Source organism: Aulonocara stuartgranti (assembly GCF_965226115.1).
Source record: "Aulonocara stuartgranti genome assembly, chromosome: 6".
NCBI lineage: Eukaryota > Metazoa > Chordata > Actinopteri > Cichliformes > Cichlidae > Aulonocara > Aulonocara stuartgranti.
In genome coordinates, this window is record NC_138944.1 from 30744857 (window position 1) to 30758768 (window position 13912).

The window sequence follows — 13912 nt, forward strand, 5'->3', positions numbered from 1 at the left end:
CTTTACTTGCTCTCTCCAGGCAGTAATGGTGTCGTCCAACTTAGTGTCCTTAGCAAACTGAGACAGCTGAGGGTTATGGCGAATGATGGTATCCACTGCATTCAGCCCGACTGCCATAGTCCGTAGATCCCGTGACTGGGCAATGCGGTCGAGCAGACTCACCATCTGCCTCATCTCGCCGTTGAACTCCGAGGAAAAGGAGTCTGCAGGGTCCATGTTCTGGTCGCGATCTTCTGTTAGGTGAGGGCTGTGTGCGGACAGGGATAGGACCCAAGGTGCAGACTCCAGAGAACTCAAAACCGCTTTAATGTTAAACTCAAATATAACATAACTGGAAACAATCAAAATAAACTAACACCAGAGGACTGACAGAACACACAGCTTGGTAAACGGTAGATCGCGACACAAACACAGAGAAACACAGGGCTTAAATACACAGAAGGAGCAATCAGGGAATGAATAACAGGAGGAAAACACAGCTGGGACAAATCAGAACTGACGAGACCAAAGAAGCGTAACCTGAACACACTCGAATAAGACAGAGACCTTCGATGTAAAACAGGAAACACATAACACAGACTCACATGCAGGCACTACAGAGGGAACAGAGACGTGGGACCAGGGCAGACACAAACACTGACTGAACACGGGGATATAGGAACTAAGGATACACAGAGACGCAAACTAGACAAGGGGATACAGGTGATAGGGGAGACAGAGCAACTAAAGAAGATAGAGACATAAACCATAAGACAGAACTCAAAGAAACCAAAGACTAGAAAGTATAAATAATATAATAAACTCAAAAACCCTGGGTCAACGACCCAGGCATCCTAACAGCTGCTGGTTCAGTGAATTTTGGTCGCAGTGACAAAACCTGCTGCTTCAGAGTCTGTGAGCCGTCGGCTTTCAGCACCTGCGAGAAAGCCCACATCTCGCAGATTCTGATGCTCCCCACTTTAGGAACCACTGAGTTAGGATGTGTACAGGGCCTCTCTATCTTAAAAAAGTTATTTTATCTTAAAATAAAGCATTATGCAGAGCAGTGGTTTCTTTGTATCTATAAAGTGCTTTAAGGAGTGGAATCCGTTTACCTGCTCTCATTTACTATTTTGGCTCTTTGGTGGTTTTGAAATAGTTTTGTGAGCTTCAACCTGAGATCCTGGCGTTTCTGGCAAAATACATGTATATTTATAAAATCGATCAGGATGGGAGTTGCGTGATGGAGCGTTTGGGACTGGCTCCGCCATAGAGAGTCTCTGACCCCTGTCAACCTTACATTAGTTTTAAAAAAGTTAGATGTTCCCAAATAATGCATTTCCAGACTGTGGTGGCTAGATCAGCATCCTTGAATTTATTGAGAGACATGGCCACAGAAACGAAGAAGAGCGTGCAAACTCGAATCTCCACAATGGCGGTGGGGGGAAATAATGCTAGCAGTACTAATTTTAGCCCTGCTAGCCAAGAAGAAGGACCAAAGATGGATATAAGCGGCTTGTTTGCCGAAATGACTAAGCTTGGAGCTATCCTAACCGGTGTTGCAGCCGATATATCTCACATCAAGTCTGACATGGTAAAATTTAAAAACGCTATAAGTGGAATCCAAATCCGGATGACTGAAGCTGAGGGCCATGAAGGATATAAAAAAAACAACAACAGCAATAGAATAATATTAAACACAAAGTGAACCCGTCTTCCTTCATTAAATAGGTTCTTTTAGATGTTAAGGAGGAATTGACTTAACCAGGCTGGCGGAGAATGAAGACAACCGGACACCTGCTGCAGATGGGGAATCAGTGAACTTTTATTGAGACAGAGACAACCTCTCAACACAGCTCACATCAGGAGATTCCTAATATTTGCTGTGAGGATGGGTATATATTCTCTAAAACTTACAGGAGGGGGTTGTGAGGAAAGTGCTGCATTAGCAGAAAAAACAACTCCATAAAAGGAAATCGGCCTTGGGTGTTCTAGTCTCTTCGCTTGCAGATATCTTGCACCTGCAGGATGAGGCGATCGCTTCTTATCGCTCTCAAGGCCAAAGTCGTGAGCACATTTTTATTACACAGTTGCACAGTAACTTTAAAGCTGAACAATATTTAAAGCTGAATAATGTTTGATCAGATTATATTTTCTTCAAATCCCCCTTTTGACCCATCTTAAATGGGTCAACACACAAAAATAAGTAACATTCAAAGGAACACAGAGACGTGTCGAAGCCTGGCTCGAAAAACTCCTCGGGTCTTATCATTTGTCTTTATCTGTCATTGCAGATGAGGAGAAAAGAGTCCAGGCACCACCCTGCCCAGGGGTCGGCTGCAAGCAGTCTCGGTTCCCGACGAAAGCAGTAACAGCTGTCCTGCACACAAGGGTACAACGAGTTAGTGCAACCAGGGTAGTGACACAAAATTAACAGTTCCTGTAACTCAGCAACCAAAAAGCATAAGTAATGATAAAAATGTGGAGAGTACAGAGTATACTATAATAATGAGAGATATAAACGTGAAAATGTGAAAGAATAAATCAACCGTAAAATAAACTCAGAACGGTAACTGCTAAGGACATTCAAAAGTGAACATGGTAAAACGTGAGGAAGGGGTGTGGAAAAAAACAATTTATATCCAGTGGTGGGAGTACACATTCGCTCAGGCTTAAGTCCGGAGACCCTGAGAACATCGCTTAACCCTCACAACCCGACCAGACACAGTTCAACCAGATATATCCTTCAAGAGGAAGTGGGTGAGGGAAACAATTAATAACAAGCCTAATACAACACACCACAGAGAAACAACCATTCTAGAAGCATTTAAACAAGAGAAAGACGATAATGTTCGTCACCCTCACGATCAGAGTTTTCATCATCCGTTGGCGAGGAGGTGGGAAGTTGACTAGCCAATAAAGGCATCTGCCGGGCGAGATCCTTATCCTCAGGAGTGAGAGCTGTAACAATCAGTCTCTGGAAGAGGGATCGAATGCATGGAATACAACAGCAACCGCAGGTGACTAGGATAGCAACAAAAACTGAGATAGAAACTAGGATGGAAGCTACAAGGGCCTTATATTTGCCAAACATGTTAAGCCAAGAGTCCCACATGGCAGTATCAACGCCCGAGTGTTCCTTCATTTTAACAGTAAGAGCTGTGAGACCAGTAATAGCTTTAGTGAGGGAACCATCAGGAGCTGTGTTATTGGGGATATAGGTACAGCACTCCTGACCAAAAAGGCTGCAGACTCCGCCTCTTTCTGCGAGGAGAAAATCCGTTGCGACCCTGTTTTGGAAAGCCATTAGGGAAGTGGCAGATAACTGTGCATGCACAGCTTCCAAAATGGTACTGAGGCGTCTCTGCCTGAGTGAAGTGAGTGTGAAGGCCTGTGAGGAGACGTAGGCCACCACACTGTGTGATGTCAAAATTTTTAGTGGGTGGTTCATCACTATGTGTGCTGTTTTCTGAATGATTTTTGCAAGTCCAGAAACGTGTTGTGTGCACGGTGGGTGGCGTTTTTCAGTGTTGTCAAGCATTACGCTTACATATGTCAACACTTTTCTCTCTCCCCCTTTTTTCTGGAACAGGATACCATTGATATGGGTTCCAGTTCCAGAAACATCAAGATGAAAAGGCAAAGCATAATCTGGCACAGCAAGGTCAGAGGCGACAGAAAGCTGTTGTTTTAACTTTATAAACGCCTGTTCTGTTTCTGTAGTCCATGAGAGGGGAGCAGAGAGGTTTCTCATGCCTTGTTCATTTACCAAAGCGCGCAAAGGGGAAGTAAGGCCAACATAGTCTGGGACATAGGTCCTGCTGTAACCAGTCAGGCCCAAAAATGACAACATGTCTTTTACAGTTAAAGGTTTTGGATGGTGCAAAATGGAGTTCCTGTGTTCTGGGGACAAGGAAATACCGGACTGTGAGACCATGCGGCCTAGAAAAGAAACCTGTTTTCTTGCAATCTGTAGTTTGTTTTTGCTCACTTTAAAACCTGTGTTGGCCAGGTGTTGAAGTACCACTCTGGTGGCCTCCAAACAGATGTCAGCCGTGGGGGCAGACAGCAAAAGGTCATCCACATATTGTATTAACATACAGTCAGATGGTAGTGGGCTGGTTTGTAAAAGTTCTTTCAAACACTGATTAAACAGTCCTGGGGAGAGGGCAAATCCCTGTGGTAAGCGAGTGTAACGCCATTGTCGGCCTCTAAATGTAAATGAGAAAATGTCACGCAGTGACTCACGAAGTGGGAGGCAGAAAAAGGCATTAGCCAAGTCAATGCAGGTGAACCAGGCATGAGATGGTGGGAGGTTGGTCAAGGCAACATAAGGATTAGGCACAGGCAAAGTAGGAGTGCCAAGTAAGGCATTAATCCTTCTCAAATCATGTGCCATTCTGAACTTCCCCGTGCCTTTTTTCTCAACGGGTAGGATGGGCGTGTTCCACTTAGAGCAGGAGGGCTCCAAGACACCGGCAGTGACCAAACCAGAAATTGTTTCTGCAATCCCAGCCTCAGCCTCCGGTCTGTGTGGGTACTGAGGCTGCCACAAAGGGGTAGCAGATGACAGTTGAAAAGAGACTGGCTCCACATCAACTAAACCTACATCTGTGGGTCCAAGGGACCACAAACAATCTGGAAGAGAGTCGAGTAAAGGCGCAGCATCACAGTGGTCTGTGTGTTCTCTTCCATGTGACCCGCTGACCACTCGATGTTGCAGTGTTGAGGAATTAAAGCAATCATTTAAAATTTGGTATGTCTTGGTAGATGGAGAAAACAAAACCTGTGGGAGTTTTGTAGGTGTCCAGTCAGTGGCCGCAAGGGAACGTTTAACCATTCCACCCAGCTCCTTAGCCTGGTGTCCAGGATGTAAGGCCAGTGACACATGGGGAGCTGCCTCATCAGACATCATGTACCACTGTAATTGATCTGTTGTAAAAGTAACCGCTGCTGCCACTCCCTCCGGTGCCGCAAAAATGCACGACATGTTCAGAGACCAAGCCCGCCCCTCACACTGCTCTTGGAACATGTGCTGGTACCAGGTGGTGTCATGCCTGTCATAAAACAGTGTAACATGAGGTGGGTCAGGGGGAGGGACATAAGGATGTAGGAGTGAGAGCCACGGCCGCCATTGCTGAAAAGCAGTACAAACTCCTGGTTCAGCAGGTGTTTCAACTTCCAATAATGCCCAGTAGATGTCAGCAGAGTCCGCTAAACAGGAGGAGGGTTGCAGCAGAAACTGACCACCTCCCTCTGGCCCATCAGAACAGGGAAGCACAACCCCAGTAGGGAGAGTCACAGTTAGGCCTTGTGAAGAGCAGAGTATTGTGGCTCCTAATTTAATCAACAAGTCTCTTCCCAGTAAATTCACAGGCGCCTGTTTTGAACAAACATAGGTGTGTAACAAGGTCTGATCTCCAACCGTTGTGGGGAGGGGCACGGTGTAAGGCAGAGTTTTAGGTTCCCCAGATATGCCCACCACTGTAATCACTCTGTCAGTAAGTCTTTCACGAGCAACATCCTTAATGGTGGAGTACGTAGCTCCAGTGTCCACTAAAAAGCTGCTTCTTCTTCTATCTACAGTTATGGACAGCATAGGGTCCGCCGTTGTCCCTTCACCGTCCTGGGCAGTCTGTGGGGTGTCCTATAGCTGGGGACCACCCTCGTAGTACTCCCACCCCATCACAGGCATCTGTGGGGCCGGGGGCACTTCAACTAAAGCACCACGAGGTCCACCTCTGTGGCCAGGATGCTGATAGGGCCCACCACGGGCTCCCCTGCCTCTTCCAGCAGCCGGGTTCAAAGGGCACGCTTTAGCCCAGTGTCCAGGTTGTCCACACCGGAAACAAACATACATCTGGCCTCCCCTACCACCTCCCATCTGACCCCTTCCCCTGAAACCACCTCTGTTTCCTCCAAATGGGGAACCTCTCTGCCCATAAGGGGCCGGGGAGTGATAAGCACCATACTGGGGGGGCTGTGGATCAGTTGGCCATGGGTTCGGATACAAATCAGGGGCAACTGGACCAGGAGCGGGAGCCGCAGCGGCCACAAGCTGCTTTTTAGGCTTGTCACCTTTTCCACCCAGGTCGTTTTTTGCTTTCTGCAGCTGAACCTTCAACAGTTGCAACTGTAAATCTTCGACGCTCTCCGCTTTATCATCAGACTTAATCTGCACTTTGTTAAGATTAAAAATCAAATGTTTCTTCCAGATTGCAAAGTCACAGTCCTGCAAATCAGGATTATCCTCCATTTTCTGGCTTACTGACTCCGGAATGCCCCTCAGCACCGCCCTTCTAAACCACATGCTCTGTGAACAAGTCCTACTGGGGTGATGACCTGTATGGTTCACCCAGTCTTCAACAGCCTGATTTAGATAATGGGTGGGATTTTGCTTTCCCTCCCATTTAAATTTCTGTAAGGTGCCTTGATTTTTGGGTGGGAATTGTTTGCGCAGGGCCGGTCCAATAAACCTCAAGGCCTGCATTAGTGGCACCTCGTTCTCATGCGTGGTAGTACCCGCATTTTGTTCCAGGTCCGCTGCCTGAGATCGGGATGTGCACCTAGTTATAATAGCTCTAAAATCTCCCAGTGCGAGGTCCTGTCCAGCTGTGTATTTATCCAAACCAGCCAACCAGGCATTCCCTCCCTCCGTTATGTCAGGGAGTTTGTCCACTAGGGCCTGGACATCTCCGAATGAATAAGGTTGATACACTGGTCTACGTTGCGCTTTAGTCTGGACCAGGGGAAATATGCCTGGAGGCTGAGGCACAGGGCCCTTAGATCTAGTCTGATATCCTAAACTGGGAGGGGTAGAGGGGCGTGTATTGTTAAGGTCACTGAGTTCATCATCAGTATCCTCAGTTTCTTCCCCGCCTGGTGGGGTAGCAGTGTCAGTAAAAACGTGGGCTAAACTCATCTGTGTTTCCGGATCCTGACGGCCCACCAAAGACATGGTAACTGTGACATTTGGTGAAGTGCCAGGCTCAGTTTTTGCAGTAGCGGTCAGATCTCCTTTAACAGCGACAGGAGTGCTGGCAAAGGGGTTGGACCGGGAAAGAGGGGCTGACGCAACACGATTATTCACCTGGACCACTGACCTATGTTCATTTAAGCAGCTGCGTAATGCTGCTTCTAGATCAGTTAATTGTTGTTCAGTGGGTTCCTGTCTGTTCATTCGAACCGCAAATGGTGCGCTCGCAAATGGGTCAGTTAGGCCCTCAGATCCGGTTCCAAAACAATGGGACATGGAAGAGGGGGCTCTACTACTAGCTGAGGGTGTCGCCGACAGAGAGGAGCTTCCTGGGCAAAAATGCTTGGTATCTATGGGAGTTGGAGCTACGGGCGGTTCTTCTCCAATAGTCATTATTCCACCAGAGATATTAAGTACCGGATATATGCCTGCTGAGGGAGGAGTTGAGGCAGAATAGGGAGGTGGCTGAGACCTATTTTTCTTCATGTGTGGTTTTGCAGTTTCCCATAAACACACCCAGTGATTAAATTTAGCTTTGCGGCCTGCGTGCTTATCTGCTTCCTTTCTGTGTCTCACCCCGCTCATCACACCTGCACCTGCTGCTGCTGAGTTGGCTTCTTCCTCTTTCTCTTTTGCCTGCATAGCCTTATTCTGCCAAATTATTCCCCAGTTACCACTACTCCCCTCGTCCTTTCCCTTTTCTTTCATTAACCTTTCAGCTGTTTTCCTCAATGACTCTTTCTGCTTTTTTGCTTCTTTAGGCTGGTGTGTGGAGTTGATGACTGTCTCAACACATGTTAATTGTTCTCCCAATGTGCTAAGAATAACACCGGGACCCCAACCATCATCATTAGTTTCTCGATCTAATTCTCCATCCATTTTGCTGTCAATGGAGGAGTGTTCTTTTATTGATTTTAAAGGAGAATTTGGGCCAGCTGGGTTTCTGCCTCTGTTAGGCACTAACAGCTGGGGCGCTGCTTTAAAGGTGAGTCAGCACTGAAATATCCCTTCAGGTGTTACCAAGCTTCTACCAAACCGGAGTCTGGCGGGTAACCTTGCCTAGAGCTTCCTGATAGGGGTGCTAGTTGGTTGTCACCTTGTTCACACGTCTCATTCACACTTCATACATTACCTGCAGTCACTCATTACCCTCCTTATGTATGTAAGAAATGTGTAAAAAAAAAAAAAATTCTATGTGTGGTGTATTATTTTAACCAAAAGAGGAACCTAGTTCCTTTAATTGTGTAATCTGTGAACAACGGAGAACCAAACTGTCCTGCCCAGTGTTCCACAGCAAGCATTCAGCGTGTATTTATGTGTGTCCAATATCAAACAGAACATCAAAACATTTAAAACACTAAAATCATCAGGGTTTTAAGAAGAGATCCGTTTTCTCCTATTGATCAAAGGGACCCCTCCTTTGGACTCCAACCAGTACTTCTCCTTTTTAAGTTTTAGAGGATCTTTTCTAATAAAGTCCTCTGGGCCTTCCTAACCCTTCTGTAGTTTAGAGAATATTACTAAAAAATATTCTCAAGGCCTTTAACCTTTTAATTTGTTTAGAAAGGCGTTACTAATAAACCCTTTCAAGGTCCCAGACCTGCACTGAGGTATTTATCCGACACCGGAGAGCAACCCGTCGGCTGCAACCGTGGTCAGACCTCAGTTCACTCTTATCTTTATTCACTTATTCACTTATTTCTTATTCACTTATCTCTTATTCACTTGTCTGATTCTCAACAAGCCTTAAGTAAGCCAGACAATTTTGGTTATGAATTACTAGGAGTTTGGACACTAAGTATTTTTATAATGTTCAATATAGCAGAAATAAAAGGTCTGCTTACCTTGTTTTTGTGTGCACACAGCTTTTGTCCAAACTCCGTTCACTCAGACCACAGCCGATGTCCTCCCATCCGTCCAGTTGACCTGGAGCGGATCCTGTTCCGTGACGCCAATTGAAGGATATAAAAAAAACAACAACAGCAATAGAATAATATTAAACACAAAGTGAACCCGTCTTCCTTCATTAAATAGGTTCTTTTAGATGTTAAGGAGGAATTGACTTAACCAGGCTGGCGGAGAATGAAGACAACCGGACACCTGCTGCAGATGGGGAATCAGTGAACTTTTATTGAGACAGAGACAACCTCTCAACACAGCTCACATCAGGAGATTCCTAATATTTGCTGTGAGGATGGGTATATATTCTCTAAAACTTACAGGAGGGGGTTGTGAGGAAAGTGCTGCATTAGCAGAAAAAACAACTCCATAAAAGGAAATCGGCCTTGGGTGTTCTAGTCTCTTCGCTTGCAGATATCTTGCACCTGCAGGATGAGGCGATCGCTTCTTATCGCTCTCAAGGCCAAAGTCGTGAGCACATTTTTATTACACAGTTGCACAGTAACTTTAAAGCTGAACAATATTTAAAGCTGAATAATGTTTGATCAGATTATATTTTCTTCAGCCACAATTAAGATGTGGAAAACAAAATGAGGAGCATAACAGAAGATAATGGCAAAAATATCAAAAAAGCTTGAACAACTATGGGCCCGAGTAGATGACCAGGAAAACAGAAACCGCAGAAAGAATATTTGGCTTATTGGTCTGGAAGAGGGTCTGAAGGTGGCAACACAAATGATTATGTGATGAAGATACTTGCTGATGGCCTGGGTCTACGAGGGGAGGAATATGAGCTGGAAAGATGCCACAGAGGTACAAGACCACGCCCGGGACCTGGTCAACCACCTTGAACCATGCTAGTGAGATTTCTGTGTTACACTGCATGACAAAAAGTTCTCATAAGCGCTATGCAGAAGAAAGGCATAATGTGGGAGAACTGCCGCTTGTCATTCTATGAAGATATGACCGCAGAGCGAGTGGCGCAGAGGCAGCTTTTGTACCCAGTGATGAAGAAGCTATGGCAGCATCAGATAAAGCACACCCTGGCACATACAGCAAAACTTAAATTAACATGGAAAGCAAGGGCGTAGATTTGGTTTTGGCATTGGTGGGGACGAATTACTCAACCACCGAACCCTGTCGTTTCTTTTTTTTTTTCCTTTTTGTCTTTGCTTCTTGATAAAAAAAAAAGGAGAAATATACTTGCCTACATATGCTATTCTACATGTTTTTAAACCATTTAAAATTACAATTCATAGTTTTATATGTGAATTATATAATGTTAAATTACAAAAAACATGTAGTCACACATGTGCACCACCAAGTCATCATCCAATTTCACCTGTGATCTTGTATCTCCATTTTTCTCTGAACTTTGTGTTGGTTCTTCTGTCACCTGACAAATAGGACATACATGACAATAAGAATAAAATGTGTAGCTGCTTCAGTGTTTCTGTCAATTTGTGCAGATCTTGACTCATCAGTAATGTTTGTGTGAGTGCATTTTTAAAACAATTTGTGCAAACTGCACTACAAGGTGGAATATTTGCAAAATCATGACTACCTCATGATATTTTGTCTCAAAAATTAACCCTATGAATATGTCAGTGCCATTAGGATGAAATTATTGTGTCACCAACATTTTAACATTAAACATATAATTTTAACAGCCTCTGTAAACTAATATCCTGGCTTGCTCAAAGCTGCCGTTTTCTCTGACCGTTTCAATCAAAATTAGAAATGCTACTCTGGGAGACTGAGATAACTAGTAGTGCTGCCTGTTGTGCAGTTAGTTTCTAAAACACGTTATTCATGGTTACATACAATTTTAGACTGATGTGGGCCAAAGCCATAGCCTGTAACGTTATTATGACGGACACATTTTATGAGTGAACTTGACTTTATGTGACTTACAGGTTTCTTTAAAAAATACTTTCTTATATCCAGTGGCGGTCTGTTGTCAGAACCATACTGAATTTCGCCAGAGACACACACACACATATGAAGAGAGAGAGAGTATGCATTGTATGCAAATGGCTACCAAACAGCCATCATAATTGGTCATACAATGAGAACAGGACAAATCAACAATTGACACTGACTAATTAATATTAAAATCTGTAACATAATGTATTGTTTGGAGTTTAGTCGTTTACTGTTACTATTTTTACCATTTCTTCTTGGAGCAACTGTTACTCACATTATTTCCTTAGGGATTAATAAAGTATTCTGATTCTGATTGTTTCAGGATGACCTGCCATTGTCCAATGACACATCTGCTTACCTGTATCTTTGGCTCGTTTCTCCTCCTCTTCTTTTCTCTTTTTTGTAAACTGAGCACCTGATGGCTTTGAACTTTTCTTGTCCATCTTCCATTGGTTTTAATTTTGGACTCCAGTATGAACACCCCTCGCCCAACTCGAGGATCACCACAACATAACCTAATAGACCTACACCTTCACAGATTCACTTTGTCGAAGGTGTATTTCTGGGATTTCACACAACCCAGGATTCAAATCTTCAAATCAGTAATACATAATGGGCTTGGATTTACATAATTATGAATGAAATGAGATGCTTGGCTACAAGTTGAACAGCGACAAGGGGCAGTACCCTCCATGGAGAAGGAGGCTAGAGGGCAAGATCAAAGTAGCACGGAGGGAGGTTAGCCAACTAACGGAGTTGCAGAAAGGTGCGACAAATAAGGTGCCTAAGAAATACAGCAAGCTGTCCATACCTGGGGCCTTGGAAACTGCCAAGCAAAGACTCACAGCCTTGGCCAGCCGCTTGAGGAGGTACACCAGAGAGATCGAAGGCAGGAGAATAAACCAGCTGTTCTCCACAGAACCAGCAAAGGTGTACTCTCAGTGGCAAGGGAACAATAAGAGAACAGCACCACCAAGGCTGGAGACGGAGCAATACTGGAAGAGCATATGGGAGAAGGATGCAACCCATAACGGCAATGCTCAGTGGCTAGAGGATCTGAGGGCTGACCACAGCGACCTCCCTGAACAGGGTCCAGTAACCATCACAGTGGCAGATATCCAAGAAAGAGTCTCCAGTATGAAGAGTTGGACAGCACCAGGGCCCGACATGGTTCACGCCTACTGGCTGAAGAAGCTGACTGCACTCCACGAGCGTCTGGCAGCACAAATGAACCAGCTGCTAGTTAACGAGGGACACCCGGAATGGCTAACCGAAGGTCGGACGGTCCTGATCCCCAAGGACCCCAAGAAGGGACCGGTCCCCTCCAACTACCGACCAATAACCTGCCTCAGTACTACATGGAAGCTCCTGTCAGGCATCATATCGGCTAAGATGAACAGGCACATGGGTCAATACATGAGCGGGACACAGAAAGGAATTGGCAAGAATACCAGAGGCGCAAAACACCAGCTACTGGTAGACAGAACAGTCAGCCGAGACTGCAAGACCAGACTGACCAACCTGTGCACTGCCTGGATTGATTACAAGAAGGCCTATGACTCAATGCCCCACAGCTGGATACTGGAATGCCTAGAATTGTACAAGATCAATGGGACCCTAAGAGCCTTCATCAGGAACTCAATGGGGATGTGGCGCACAACACTAGAGGCCAACTCTAAGCCCATAGCACAAGTCACCATCAAGGGCGGGATCTACCAAGGAGATGCTCTGTCCCCACTGCTGTTCTGCATAGGCCTGAACCCCCTCAGTGAGATCATTAACAAGACTGGCTACAGATACCGACTACGGAACGGAGCAGTTGTCAGCCACCTCCTGTACATGGATGACATCAAGCTGTATGCCAAGAGTGAACGAGACATCGATTCACTGATCCACACTACCAGGCTATACAGCAATGACATTGGAATGTCGTTCGGACTGGAGAAGTGTAGTCGGATGGTAACAAAGAGAGGGAAGGTAGTCAGAACTGAGGGGATTGAACTACCAGAAGGCAACATTGCAGACATAGAGGACAGTTACAAGTACCTGGGGATCCCGCAGGCGAATGGGAACCATGAAGAGGCCGCTAGAAAAGCTGCAACCACCAAGTACCTGCAGAGGGTCAGGCAAGTCCTGAGGAGTCAGCTGAATGGTAAGAACAAGATCCGGGCCATCAACACGTACGCCCTGCCCGTGATCAGGTACCCTGCTGGGGTAATAGGCTGGCCAAAGGAGGAGATAGAAGCCACTGACATAAAGACAAGAAAGCTCCTTACCATGCATGGAGGGTTTCACCCCAAGTCCAGCACCCGAGGCTGTACGCTAAGCGGAAGGAAGGGGGCCGGGGACTGGTGAGTGTCAGCACCACAGTCCAGGATGAGACAACGAACATCCAAGAATACATTGGGAAGATGGCCCCAACTGACCAAGTGCTCAGTGAATACCTCAGGCAGCAGAAACCCAAGAAAGAGGAGGGAGACGAGGAACCATCATGGAAGGACAGGCCCCTGCACGGTATGTACCACCGGCAGATAGAGGAGGTGGCTGATATCCAGAAATCCTACCAGTGGCTGGACAAAGCTGGACTGAAAGACAGCACAGAGGCACTAATCATGGCAGCACAAGAACAAGCTCTGAGTACAAGATCCATAGAGGCTGGGGTCTATCACACCAGGCAAGACACCAGGTGCAGGCTGTGTAAAGATGCTCCAGAAACAATCCAGCACATAACAGCAGGGTGCAAGATGCTAGCAGGCAAGGCATACATGGAACGCCATAACCAAGTGGCCGGCATAGTGTACAGGAACATCTGTGCCGAGTATAACCTGGAAGTCCCAAGGTCAAAATGGGAGATGCCCCCAAGGGTGGTGGAGAATGACCGAGCTAAGATCCTGTGGGACTTCCAGATACAGACGGACAAAATGGTGGTGGCTAACCAACCGGACATAGTGGTGGTAGACAAACAGAAGAAGACGGCCGTAGTGATCGATGTAGCAGTTCCGAATGACAGCAACATCAGGAAGAAGGAACATGAGAAGCTGGAGAAATACCAAGGGCTCAGAGAAGAGCTCGAGAGGATGTGGAGGGTGAAGGTAACGGTGGTCCCCGTGGTAATCGGAGCACTAGGTGCGG

At 45.9% G+C, this 13912-nt stretch overlaps 1 long non-coding RNA gene across 1 annotated transcript in view; it reads left to right on the forward strand.

Moving 5' to 3' along the window:
• LOC309708186 overlaps positions 1 to 13912 on the forward strand; it is a 114373-nt gene that overhangs the window by 75792 nt on the left and 24669 nt on the right. The gene's annotated exons all lie outside the window — the stretch shown is intronic.